At 29.1% G+C, this 12,545-nt stretch overlaps 1 protein-coding gene and 1 long non-coding RNA gene across 2 annotated transcripts in view; one reads left to right on the forward strand and one right to left on the reverse strand.

Moving 5' to 3' along the window:
- The window catches only part of LOC113556084, a 99,497-nt gene that overhangs the window by 63,792 nt on the left and 23,160 nt on the right, over positions 1-12,545 (forward strand). The window lies entirely within an intron of this gene.
- LOC113556066 (zinc transporter ZIP11) overlaps positions 1-12,545 on the reverse strand; it is a 60,859-nt gene that overhangs the window by 384 nt on the left and 47,930 nt on the right. The gene's annotated exons all lie outside the window — the stretch shown is intronic.

Genomic DNA, 12,545 nt, shown 5'->3' on the forward strand with positions numbered 1-12,545 from the left:
AAATTAAATTAAATGAAAATCATGTTTAAAGGATTTAAAATGATTGTTAAATTGTAATTGTGATAATATAATACGCATAGTCGTCAGTTCGTCACTAAACAATCAATGTTTATTCAAATGTATAATATTAATTTAATTAACAACAAATTATGTATATTCCACAATGTATTTTACACCTTAAATATTCTCACGAGTAATTTATTCAAATTTAAGTATATTAAAATTAGACAACCATCAAATTTGACATTTAATTAACTTTTATAGATACTAGTATTTTGCGAAGAATTTGCTTACTATTTTATGAAAATAAATGGTCAAAATGGAATGGAAAAGGGCTGTATAAAATTTAAATAGTCGTATAACTTGTATAAACCATCGAATCAACCATGTATTATATTAAGATAAATCTATGTTTATTAATTGAAAATAAATACATATTCATAAAACACTGAATACTATTAGTAAATATTATTATTATTTAAAAATGTTTTAGTAAATTCTACGCATTATTATATACATAAGTACATAACACGTAATATATATAGGTTTCCAAGGACAACCAAAGTAGATTATTTTATTTTCTCACTATAATGCTTGGTTTATTTTTAGTTATAACACCAACATATTTTATGGACCCACTCGCAATATAAGCCCACCATCATACTGTATGAGTATGGCGGTCCTACAATACGTCTGGTTCTACTAAATTGCAACCATATAGACTCTGTGGAGAAAATGTTAACGAGCTCTATTTTGAAACCAGAAAATGTTACTACTTAAAACAAAATTCTTTCATCAATAACTTATAATTCTAAAATAAATAAATAAATTGAATACACTGCATATTATATTATAATTTAAATTATAATGTACGCACAACACCACCGCGCAGTCGATTAGAGATTATAATAACCATGTATATTGTGTATAATAAATATAACTACGTATATAAATGTTAAGTAGAAAACACAACATATATTGTTAGATTCTGGATTTTTTTATTAGTAAAAATGATATAATTTTATTTTTTAATGTTAAAATCCAATAAGCCTTTTGATATAATATATAAGAATGTGCCACTACGTTCTCTAGAAAAGACAGAAAAGACGGTTTAAAAAAAAAAATGAAAATTCCATCACACCAATGATTAGTGAGTGATCTGTCATTGGCTGGGGACAGGTCGTTTGAGGTGTTTATATAAGGGAAATTATCCGTTTCCGCCAATTTATCTGTAGCTCAATATCAATTTTTTTTTTCTATTTTTTGAATAGTTCAATATAAATAATTTCAAGTATGGAAATGTTGAATAAAATCATTTTAATAAATTTAGCCATAATCATTGCACAGAATTATGAATTGCAATTTTGTAATCAATTATCACACTTTATTTAGCAATTAATACAAAGTTATATCGGTCATATTTTAATTTGATAAAAATTAATATAGGGCGCGCATAATAATAATGGATAAATAAGCATAACAATCATTTTTAGACTCATGTTCATATTTTTCATTTTTAAAGAATTTTAGACATTTTGAATACGAAAAAGTTTTACCAATGTACATTATTTTACAATTTTAAATTTTTAAAGAAAACGTAAATTTGCTTACACAAAAAAATAATTATAATAGAATTTAGATAATTTATAATAATATTATAAAAGTTTTTTTTTTATATAAATATAAAAAAACTATTTTAATTTTAGAAGTTACAAGTCTTAGAAAATCAACAATATCGTGTAACTAAAATATACCAATTAAGTTCTTTAGTAAAGTCTGCAGTTTGGTTCGGTATATAGACATTTGAATGGGAGAAGTATCCCTTTTTGAGTCTGAATTGTTGGATTTAGCCAATAATACAAATATGAGTTAAGATTCCGACACCCTTATGTAATACAATCATAGATAAAAGCTTAAGTAGTATGTATTTGTATATTCACAGCACTTTTAAGCAGGGAGATTTTAAAAGTTTAAATGGGAATTTCCCCTTCAAATCATTTTTTTTACATTATAGTTATTATTATATGGCCATTATTAACTAGCTAGTTCAGAAACTGAACTCGTTTTTACTACTTTGTGATTTTAGCACTATATTCCTAATCAAAAACAGTACTTAATACTAAAAAAATTATATCAAATATTTTTGTTTAAATAAACTGGCAATAATATTAAAATAACACAAGTAGTTAAGATATTTGAATACAAATAGTTTTCATATTTTAAAGTGACTTTTTGTAAACTCCTAGCAGTCCTAGCCCTATGTCTTAATTTGATGCAATTTTGAAATTTCTGATTTCTGAGAAGTCTATGTTTACTCAAAATATTTTTACTCAAAATATTATGAAAATATCTATTTTATTCGAACAAGGAAATTTGAGGAAACGGAAATCAAAATTCTTCAATTTTGACGTCGATTGGGCATTTATGTGCATGGTTAGGTACAGGGTTGGAATTTAAACCTACATAGAAAACTGTAACATGTGCCACAATGTGAATTTTGTACAAATGTCGAGAAAACATTTTGTGCAACAAGAGAAAAAATTGCTAGCGACCTTCCCCGAAATGGCAGAGCACATCATCAATGTGGCACGTGATAATATAATATTATATATTATGTTATAAATAAATATTGTAATAATAATAATATGCCGCCACAGAAACATAAGCCATGACACGACTTGTTTTTATTTTCCGCGTTATCTGCAGATTCTTCAAGGTTGTGCTGCATGCGCGCTCCGTCGGTTCGTGGCAGTTCAATATTATTATTATTATAGTGCATATACGTCTATGATATACACAATATTATATGTATCATTAATATTATATAATAGTGTTTCCCGGAACGGCCGGAACTATAAAAATCATGGGTATGTCAGTGCGGCCGTTATCACGACAACGGAAATGACGTCATGTTCGAATAACTCCCGCGGGGGGCCAAAAGGCCGCACACATTGTACATTTGTACCGCCGCCGTCATTCAGGTCGTCGAAATATTATATTAAATATATTATAATAAGATATAACAACATTATAAAAACACATTTGGCACACGTTTTGTACAAGCGATCGGGAACACGCTGCATATGCTTTACGATAATAATAATATTAAAATAAATTAGCCGTTCTTTATCCAAAAATCAATAGTATAATATTGGTCTTTCCTACATTTGTATACCTCTCTATAAAGCTACACATGGTCAGATCAGAATCCCTGACGAAATGATATAACTATATCTATAATCTATTATTTCATTGTAAAATTTGATTCGAATGCGAGTCTTCGATCAAGTCATTCATCGCCTGCATTATAATTCTTTCATCAAATTTAGTAGTTAGTAAAGTAAGTTATCAATGGCGGATTTAAGGGAGGCACGAAGCGCCTCGGCCGCTCCCCATTGGCATAAGTTAAATACACATCTTTGTATGTATTTGTTAATTACTGAAAAATTTAAGATTTGCGTTTTGGGTCCTTCCAAAATTAAATCCTGGATCCGCCACTGTAAGTTAGTAAGTATTGTAGGTAATGTATACTCGTAGATAGTAAATCATTAATAAACACCACTATATATATATATATATAAATACATTTTTTAAAATTATTATAGATGAATAAAAAAATGAACAAAACGCTGCAAGTACTATTAACCTGCATAGGAAATTCAAACAGTCGCAGATCTTAGTAAATTCTGATTAGTGATGTTCAATTTCAGAAATTTGATTTTTAGTGATTTTTCAAAGGAAATTTCTAAAATTTAATTATTTTAAAATGAAACCTAAAATGATATACGTAGACCTTTGTATCTTTTGAGAATATATCACGATAGAATGACATAATATGTAAATATTATTTTATAAACTATACTGCAGAATAATATATTTAGTATAATTTAAATATTTTAGAAATTGTATTTTACATTTAATTACAAATCTCTCTCATTCGTTTTATACATTGTGATCCGTCTACGTGTTAATACGAATGTAATCGGTAAACTTAGATTCCACCATATTCCGTATGATAAAAATAAAACACATTAAAACGTTGTCGTTACAGAACAACTACAACTTTTTAACCGGGCTTATTATAGACGCACGTATGTTTTTTACGATAAACGGATCATCCACGTCAAAAAATTGAATTTCCGAACATTTCATCCCTGGAAATATCAAAAGAAGGTAGGACATTTGGTACCCGTGAAGTATTATATAGCCCCATCACTAGACGTTTGGGGTATCCGGCGTATGTTGATTAAAGGACGTTTTATCTGGGATTTTTAAACATAATTTTGTATTAATTTTTATTTTAATAATACACATTATAAAGTTTTGGAATCAACTCAATTTTTATTATAACATAAATAATTTAATATATGGCTTACAAATTTCTGGGGCCATATATCCTACTTAAATATTTTCCGGAGAAAAACGTCCTAGATTCGGTTTCTAATTTCTATATATAGCGTAGTGAAAACATCGACTTGATAATCGCTTGCACCGTCGCCACAACATACGACAAAGGTTGTGATGTACATTATATATTATTGTATAGGCGTTGTAGACACAATAATATATAGCCAAGTCATGTATTATGATGTAAACGAAATCCGCCTCCTCGCGCTGTAAACCAAAATAACGTCGCAGGACATTCTAAATAGCTGGACGCGCGAAAAACCGTTCAACAATAATTATTCTACAAATTTGGCGGGTTCGAGCGGCGGAGCGCATCGATTCAAATTGTCCCGAACACCTGACGCACGTCGTTTACATCTCGAAACTGTAGGTATATACTTCGGCGGCGACTCGCATAATATAATAACCTACACGTAAAACGCACACACGTCGTTTATTAAATTATTTGTATATATTATTATGCACATCAAAAGAGAATATTACGTTACGCGCATACAATATGAAAACGCATAATATTATTATGTGGCTGCAACGGCAGCGGACACGACACACGCGCCAAACCTCGTGCGCGCCGAGAACCGCTGTTTCCGCGCGGCGGCAGATGGTATATATATATATGCATGCACGTGTGTATATGTGTGTACGCGTGACCTGCAAGTGGCGGGGCTGCAGCAGTGTCAAGGTGGTAATATTATAAGTTGCACCTTGTGAGATGACGATAATAATGTGATGTGCGCCTCCGACTGCTGTGTTGCGATGCAGCAGTGTCACGACGGCCGTGCAGAAGAAAACGCCGGGAAAAGACCCTGCTCGGGATCTTGGGGTGTGTGCGTGTGTGTCTGGCGGCGGAGAAGGGGGGTAAGAGAGAATGAAAAGAAAAAAATAATACGCGTTTAACAATAATAATAAACTTAGGTACCTACCTATATACACATCGACTGTATTTAATAATATTATGTGTGTGTGTGTGAGAAGCAGCTGCCGAGCGCGCTTGCTGCCGCGTCTCACAATATATATAATAAGACAAACGGGCGGGCAGCTGTCCTCCGGACCTTTTTTTTTATTCTTTTCTTATACATGAACTCTGCACGCGCGCCCGTCGCCAACACTTTTATATACATTATACCTACACACATCTACCGGCAGTGGCGGCTTACACACATAGATGTATTTACTCATACATAGGTACGCGCAAGAGAGAAATAATATAATTATTCGTATTTATATACATATATACGTATACACGTGGCTCGTGTATGCCCGCGTTTTCTGGTAATATATATAAGGTATAAATATATATACTGCAGCGTTTGCCGGGCGGCGCCCTCCTTGTACATCCGCGCGCAGCTGTCGTCTTTTTCGGGTTATTTTTTCCCCGCCGCGATGACGAGCGGAGAAAAAAGAGCGCACGAAAGAAACCACCGGGGTTCGGCAGCGCGTGCCCCCAGAATACATATTATTATTAAGTGTTTGATAAATACAAGGAGAATCGGAACACCTCTGTATATATAATATACGCAACGCTGTTACTGGTATAGGGCAGACCGGCGAGCCGCCGCCGCAGCCAGGTGCATTCCATCGCGACTTGCGAGTTCACGCCTAGTGTATTTTTCTTTTCTCGTCCACACATCCGAGGGTTAACGTTTTTATATCTTTCTCGATCGGTCGCGTCTTGTCACACGAGCGACTTTTTACTCACGATAAGTTTCTACAATTATTTCTTTTTGAATTACAATAAATAAAAATAAATACATATGACTCAATACTGTTAATATTCCTATTTTCTGCTGTTTTTTGTTAGTTTTTCTCAATTATTTAGAAAAGTTCTGGTATTCCCAATATTTGACCCCTTTTGATCCCTCTCTCCGGAAAAAAATATACAAGCTATCTTACTATTAAGTATGAGTAATATGAGTTGTGCGGTTGTCCAATTTTATTTACTTATAAAATAACAATCATATTTTTTTACAATATCACATATAGGTAACCTGTTACTATATAGATACTTGTAATACTCACTTATATTAGTTCTCATTACATGTTACTCTATCTAGCACATGCACAATGACGATTTGACTATCCGATTGAACGTGAGATTTAAAAATTTAATAAAAACGTATATATATAACTAAAATTTTTGGAGAAAGCGTATCGAATTCATTTAGGTAATTCATAATTATTATGTTCGGTAGACTGTAATTCAATTTAAACATTTCACTTTTTGATTTTAGTTTACCACCGCGTAAGTTTCGTAATATTAAAATACACCTCAACATCGGTATTTGGCACTCAATGGAATTCTATACTCCTTTTCTACAGAATACAATAACGTGCAGCGTTCGTTCTACGTAAAAATAAATAATAAATCGTGTACGCATACGCATTATTGTAATAGTCTACAGTGGAAATATATATATAGATAGATAAATAATAATATATATAAAACGCATGATGCTGTGTGTTGAAATTATGCGTTATTTTCGACCTAACACTTTTAGGGATTATACAGAAGTTTTATAGAGCACTCCTTTAAATTATAATTTGAGCACTGATTGTATTTTAGAGAGGTCGTATTTAAGCGTTTGTTGGAAAATCTACTACAGTCTAACTAAAATTATATTGGAAAAAGATATTAGAAAACGATGTATAAAAAAAAAAATATATAATACAATATCAATAAATATTGAGTAAACGGTTATTATTACGATAATTATTGTAATGTTTAAATTAAAATAATGATTATGAATATTATACATAACTTTTCTACCAATTTTATTTATTTATTATTAAACCTATACTTAGGGTAACTGCGCAAGTACAACTTTACCTACACTCACAACTGTCCACTTTTTTTCATATTTTATGTCTTTGATTTCACGTACGTTTAAGTGCTTAACCAAAAATAATTTATAAAACTTAAAATATGCAAATATAGTTTGTCGAAATAAAGTTTCATATGTTTAGTTTATAATTTTATAATTACACCAATTGGAATATTGGGTGTACTATAGTTTATTGGTTTCTGTAATACGTATTATTCGCACAATGCACAAATGCAATATACACAGTCATAACCAGCTGTTTTACATTTTAAAGTTTAAATTAAAAATCCAAGAAAATATTATGTTAATTAAATTGTTCAAAAATTGTATGTTTAATATTAATAAATTTGACACACTAACATAAACTGGAATCAATAGATGTAAAATTAATTTATAAGCATGTATCATAAATTAAAAATTATATGCTTAAAATCGAGAATAAGTGCTTTAATTATCTACGTGAGGGAACATATTAATATCACTGTGGTGTAAGAACTTAACATTTTTTTTTCTGAATTTAAGTCAACTTATCAAATAAATTTCAAAATATTTAAATAAATTATAATAATATATGATGATATACAAAATATCACGTATATATATATAATATACATGCCTAAATATATTATAGTCTAACGCCAGAACAATATATAATACATATAGATTCTATCTATTATTATAATCGTTCGAATATAATATTATATATATTATTAAAGGTATGGCGTTTACGCTTCCGTGGAGAGAAGCCATAAAACAGAACACATAATATAAAAGTGCCTAAAATGTAACATATATACACTTGAATGCTTGAGCTGAGACTAAAAAGAACAACGCTGATTTTTAACAGTCAATTGGTTTTTTGGGTTTAATGAAATTATTACAGTGCATGTATTATTATATATTATTATACACACCGTACGCGTCCTACGCGCGTGTATTTAGGCATACTTTCAGCATTCCTTTACATCAAATGTATATTTGAGGTGTTTAATACGAGCGATTTTTTTTATCCGTTTAGTAGTATATACTCGTATAATAAGTAAATCACTAAGGTTTAGTACGTTCGTAAAGCGAGAACATGCTATAGATTATATACTGTATAATCTATACCAACTATACCTGTGTGGCTGTGACTGTGTATTCAGTAGATACGCGAATTTTCAGAAATATTATATATATATATATGTAAACATTATATTTGTAATAATAAAAAAAAAAATAAAATGCTTAGACAAGTAGAGTATTTTCTATAGATAAATTACAGATGATGAGTCAGTGGCGGTTATAAGGGAAGGCAATAAGTGGATCGCCCCCCTTGGGATTTGATTTTTTTAAATTTAGTACATCGCTGACCCAACAAAACCTACCTATCTATCTATTATTAATATATAAACATTATTATATCTATGTATATTTTATATTATATGTATATACTATATATATAATAATGATATGGGGCGGAGGAGGGTTGGTTTTATTTTCGCCCCCTCCCCCCTTGAACAGCATGTTTAACCGCCACTGTGATGAGTGTACTAAAATGTTGCGGGGTTCTTTCTTACTCTGTTCATGACTTAACTATACTTTACTAATAAGTCCTTATTAATTTAATCGTGAGTTAATCATTTAAAATTCAATTATATTAAAATTGCTAAGAACATTTTTTTTTTTATAAACATTGTTTTGGACCTAAATCAAATTATGTAAAGAAATTATTTCAACCAAAAACGTATATACTTAAAAAAATACATTTAAACAATTATTTATAACTTTAAAATAATCACCCTATACTACTTAATGTAATAATATAAGCGTAATATAAATAAATAATAAATGCGTAATACGTATAAACTGTTGTGTATTTTTATTGAAAAAATGGTGAATTCTAATATGCAACGCATGTGCATATTATATTTTAATATAATATATACTTACATTATTTACTTACGTTGAATGAGAACATCGCATATTTTTAGAATATGTAACATGCATCACTATAGCTATCATAATTCATAGGTATATCTATATATTATACTGCGACGACGTGCAGACAATAGGAAAGACGCCGCGGATTCAAATACGTGTGCTACTCACTACTCAATCATCACGATTATTATTCTCTGCATACAGATTAGTGAGCGAGAACGACGCACACGTGTTTAATATTCTTGGCTTTACCGGTCGGCTTTTTCGACATTGCGACGGGGAACCGATAATTCGATGCTTCCTAACATAATATAGAAACCTTACCTGCAGTGTACGGTTAAAAAAGTTCATTTGTGTCACATATTTTTTTGACGTTGTTTCTTATGGGCTACAGTCGATGACGACAATTACAAAATATAATTGAAAATTATGTATACTACATAATTAATCACTAATGCATTGAATATAATAATAACAATATATTGCTTACATCATTCCTCTCTTCTCCTCTAAGTGGTATATAAAGAAAGTAATCCAAATGAATACACTTCATCAGTGGGAGAAGGAATATAATAAACTGTCAACCAAACCTAACGAACCACTACAATATACTATAATATAATTTTTTTCGCCAACGCCCCTAAAAAGTGTTACCTTTATCAACTGACTCAGAATACGTTATACACGCATCACTCACTTAAATCCAATAAAGAAAAGACACTCTTATTTTCATATGTTGTGGGATCGTTCTTGCAGTAAAACGCATTTTAACCGATTGAAGAATATACAACTAGGAGGGTAAATCCCTAATCTCCGATATCCTAATTAAAACATTAAATCTAGAACCTAACAACATTTCCAAATTCATCATATTTCTGTTGGAAACTCGCTTTGTATACCAAATGTAATGTGAATCCACAAATCGACGAAACACAATGAATCAATAACTTATTACTACTATTATTTAATATTACGTTATTTAATATTTATATTTTTTAAATAAATTATACAGTATACTGTGTATACTAGAAGCTTAGAAAATTCTAAATTTGTTATTATTATTAACTGTATATAATCTTTATATTTAAATATCAATGTAATATTACATACAATGGCCACGGATGCTGTGAACAGACTTTTAATAATAATAAAAAATAAAAATACCTACTGAGTACTTATTTGTCTGATACCAACACAAAATAAAAATTATACTAATTTGAATTTAATTTGAATTAATATTTGTTTATTCGTTTTCATAATATAACACGTTTACATTATCATATTGAATAAATAATATTAGATATATGATGCATAATTGTAAACTTATTGTTATGGTTATGTATTATGTAGTCTTTATTAATAATTCAATAACATTTTTAAATTTTTAATTTCCTCGCGGGTCTGTGGGACATCGACTATTTTAGCATCCTTTAAATTGACATCTGAAGAGGAGTGAGGGCCTATGCTATCTGTGATTTGAACTTTTGAAGTCTACATATTTATTATTAATTATTATACAATTGTATAATTGAATCACTTATACGAGAAACCGTTTTGCTCAAAAAAAATGGAATCATGTTTTATTTATTGGATATTTTATATATAATATGAAAATCTATATATTTTAAGAGAACCCTGACTTATTAGTTATTTAACATTAAAAGTTGTTTTTATTAGCGGTGCAAATAATAATAATCAAAAGAAAATTTTATTAGTGGAACATGTTAATTTAATTTCTTTTTGATAAATTGGATTTCTCAAACGACTGATTCAAATTCTGACGATAGGCGTAAACATATAAATTTAGGGTGAATTTTTATCACGAATAGGTAATTCATTATATTAAAAACTAATATAATATTTTTGAAAATATATTATTTTAAGTTTTTATTTGTCTTAACGATTACAATTTTTTCAATTTCATATTCTGTAGCAGAAAAATATTCGAAGTATTTTCATATGTATAAATCCAACTTCGACAAGCTATTTTTGAGTTATAGGTGTTTACAAAGTTTAGATGAGTGAAGAACCTCTGTGCTACTCCACTCCGCTTATGTGTAAACATATCAAAATTAAGTGAATATTTTATGAAATCGTGCAATATTATTGAAAATTGAATATTTCCTATAGATAGTTACGCTATATATATATATATATATACATTTTTTTAAAGTATTTAGTTGTATGTACGTGATTTACATATTATATGCAATCAAAATTATTGATATGAGTGACATACTGACACTTAAATTATGAAGAGGTATTATAGCCCACAATTTATAATAATAAACTATTATTTTTTTATGTAATGGCTAACTTCCTAGGTACGCAAATTGTACACTAACTATAAAAACTTTGGTGCTCTTAAAATAAAAAAATATACATATATTGGTAATTTACCTTATAATTTGTTTGGATTGTTTCGTTTCGTAGTACCAATGTGAAATTATTACAATTCAGATTCAAACATATTTGTAATAAAGAGAGATTTTTAATTGAAATCTTTTTCTTGCAAATTACTACGATATTCTAAGAAACGAGCTTTTTGCTCTAAATACGTAAATTTATAATTAACGCTTATACAGTTAAAATAAACGTTTCAATGAATATTCATTAGCATGTTATTAGATGTTATAACGAGGATCGAGGAATCAGTATAGCTTAAAATAAATGTATAAAAACTTGTATTTATATCTATAACTAATAGGTAAAATAGCATTATAATAAATCCAAATGTTTAAGACAAAAACTTCACTGTAGGTAACAACGTGTTTCATATAGGTAAGTAAATTGTAGTAATGTAGAATTATATATTATTAAATTTTAAACGATATTGAGTATAACTATATGCCATGGTTTTACCGAAGTATATCCTATACTCGTCCACTTTCAGGCAATAAACATTACAAAATTATAAATTGATATACTGTATACAACATTCTGGATGATGCTTCTAATATAATATTTTGTAAGGATGTTAACGATTGCTCGATTAAGATATCTTGTTGTAGATTAATTCACATATTATTAATGAGATATGAGTATATTATTTATATGGTAATGTTTTTAATTCCACTGGAAATTGGCTAATTAAGTATAGAAGATACCTATATAATTATTTTGGTTTCCACGACATTCACCTCTCTTGGCTAATAGCTAATTAAATAGTTTATGTTATTTAAACCACTTTAATATGGAAATATTCATATTACATTAGGTAATAATTAATTTAAGTTGTATTAATATATTATAGTTGACATAAAAAAAGCAGTAATATTTTATTTATTGTATAAACATATTGTACTAATGTATTTTAAATTTTTATAAAATAACACGATAAAATTCTGTTAAACAATCAATAAACTAGAAGAACTTTTTTACTGAGTTTGTCAT

Source organism: Rhopalosiphum maidis, chromosome 1, assembly GCF_003676215.2.
Source record: "Rhopalosiphum maidis isolate BTI-1 chromosome 1, ASM367621v3, whole genome shotgun sequence".
NCBI lineage: Eukaryota > Metazoa > Arthropoda > Insecta > Hemiptera > Aphididae > Rhopalosiphum > Rhopalosiphum maidis.